A 2784-nucleotide genomic window follows, 5' to 3' on the forward strand; every position below is an offset into this window, starting at 1 on the left:
AACCTGGATAAAATAGTACTTCATGGAGAAAATGGATGTCTTTGTTTCTCCACTTTTCTACTCTCAGATTAGGCTGATGCTCAGTCAAAAATTAGAAGCATTCACTTGCTCCTTTGTATCTTTGATGGTAAAATATGACAATATTGCTTGTCCACCTTTGTGGATGATTTAAGAAAATATGTATACCTCCACCTATTTGTTATCAAAGCCCTTTTATTCAAATATTTCTATAAAGTAACTCTTTACTAAACTTAATTGTTTTGTTTCAAAAAGAATAAGTTGTTTGACAATTTAATGACTGTTTTGAAATAATCTATGTCTCTAAATAGACTTTCTCCATAGCTGAAGACAACTTTCAAGCCAAGGAATTTGATTTTTATTCTGGGACTGGTTTTAAATATGAAGTATGACAGTGATATTTCTTAAACCATTTTGATATTAGGTACTTTCCCAGGACCTTCTTTATAGCGCCCACAACCTCCTTGTTTCTAAGGCTATAAATTAAAGGGTTCAGTATGAGGGTGAGGATAGTATAGATCATGGAGAGACCTTGATCTAGTGCTGGGGTGTGGGAAGAGCCAAGTGTCATCTACATCAATATTGCTAGTCCCAAGTAGAGACTCACAGCAATAAAGTGAGAACAGCATGTGGACAGGAATTTTTTTCCTCCCCTCAGGAGAGTTTATTTTGAGAACAATGAGAAAAATTTGAATATAATAAGTCACTATTCAGCTAAAGGGGTGAGTATAAATATAATCCTTACCATAAAGAACACCATCTCATAATCTGAAGTGTCCTCACAGGATAGCATTAGGATGACTGGTATCTCACAGAAGAAGTGATTTATTTTCTTCAGGCCATAGACAGGAAAATGCATGGTGTAGATGGTTTGAATGAGTAAATTTTGAGCATCTCCAGTCCATGATGCCACTGCCCTTAGCAAGCAGACTTTAGAGTTTGTGATGAATGTGTAGTGAAGGGGGTTACAGACAGCCACAAATTGGTCATAGGGCATAAAAGTTAGGAGGAGACACTCAGTGCCACCTAAAGTCAGGCAGAAGAACATTTGGACTACCAAGCCAATGAGAGAGATGTTGTGCTTTCCTAAGGAATGTTTGATGACAATTTAAGAAACCAAGATGGAAATATAAAACAAATCAATGATGGAAAGTTGGCTGAGCAAGAAGTTTTAGGAGTGTGGAGGTAGGAGTCCACCCAGATCAGAAAGATGAACATTGAGTTTCCTGTGAGGGTAATAAGGTAGACCAGAAGGATGAGGTAGAACAGGAGGCTGGCATATTGGAACTCAAGGAAGAGTCCCAAGAAGATGAAATCTGTAGTGCATGCATCATCTGTTTGCCATATCTCGACTTCATTGGTGACAGATGATGTGTAGTAAGAGGAAAGTATGGGCTGTCCATTAAATTTTGTCCTTTTATGAACCTTTTATTTTAGGCTTGATTTACTTTTTCCCATCTATTCTTTCTGCAACATCTTGACAGACCCAAATAGCATTTAAAATATCTTGGGAAACTTGAAAGTTGGGAACATATGGAAATTTGGAGAGAGTGGCACACTTAAAGAAAGCATGAAATGTCTGTGTTTTACCCCATGTACATTACCCTACACATCTCTCCCATCTAGATGTTAATTTTTCTTTATTCTTTATTTTATCTTTTAATAATAAATATATAAATATCTAGTTTAAAATCCTGAAGTTTGAATGTAGCAAACTTCTTATTTACTAAATATTAATGTAATTATTTCACTCTGTTATGTAAAAATTAATCCATATTTATATAGTTGTAGTACTCACTCAAGAATTTAAAACTCATTTTTTTCAAATTTCCTAAGACAATGAGTCTCCATAGTTTTTGACTTGTCAAAGAAACCATTTCCCCAAGAGTCTTGTATAGATCATTCTCTGCTCTGTGTAATTTATCTCCTTTATCAATTTTTTATAACCATTGCAGAACTAACTATGTACTTTGCATGAAAAGATGAAAATTTTGGACCCCCTTTGTTCAAAGTTATTAAGAATTTCAAAACAGCAACATCAAAAGAAGAAATCATGCACAATACCCTTCTAAGGACAGAATTTAGTATAATATCATGAATTACTTTTATCCTCATCTTAAGGGATTCAAGCTTCTAGAATAACACATCAATATGATATCTTCTGAACTCATTTCTGTGTTGGCAATTTCCTAAAAACTTTCATCAGGTATCCCGAGAACACTTTCAATTTATCATGCCAAAATTGATATTAGCTCCCATCTCTTACACTTTATTATTTCCTCCATTTCCATTTTGTTACCACAAATATTCAAGCTTAACCCTTGAGGCCAATTTTGATTTCTTCATTTTCTATGTTTAATCAGTTACTTGGAGCAGGCATACTACACTCTCAGTATCTCTAAGACTCATATCTCCTTTTTAAACCTATTATTTCACTCCATTCTAATTTTTCAATGCCCATTCCTCAAAAGTCTCCTGACTTTCTAGACTTTTTTCTTTTTTTTTTCCTTTCAAATCATACATATCTAAAAACACATCAAGATCAAGTCACTTTCTGGGACAATTTTTGAAATGTTTTTTATGAACTAGGGAATTGCTTAACAATAATTATATTGGTATGCAAATATTCAGCGAATTTATGACTAGTTTACCTGGCTCGCTTTCTTTCTCTTTCTTTCTTTCTTTCTTTTTTTCTTTCTTCCTTCCTTTCTGGTTCTTTCTTTCTTTTATTTATAACAAACTTTCATTTTTTTTTCCTTAAAACAA

At 33.8% G+C, this 2784-nt stretch overlaps 1 pseudogene across 1 annotated transcript; it reads right to left on the minus strand.

Annotated features, from left to right (window-relative positions):
- Nucleotides 1-376: 376 nt before the first annotated feature.
- On the minus strand, nucleotides 377-2398 carry LOC309861984 (olfactory receptor 2T27-like; annotated as a pseudogene). Its single transcript has 2 exons — nucleotides 2386-2398; nucleotides 377-1352 (listed from the first exon to the last, which is right to left on the minus strand). The product of its transcript is annotated as an olfactory receptor 2T27-like (transcript).
- Nucleotides 2399-2784: the final 386 nt, after the last annotated feature.

The sequence above is a fragment of the Mustela nivalis genome, assembly GCF_964662115.1.
Source record: "Mustela nivalis genome assembly, chromosome: 3".
Classification (NCBI taxonomy): Eukaryota; Metazoa; Chordata; class Mammalia; order Carnivora; family Mustelidae; genus Mustela; species Mustela nivalis.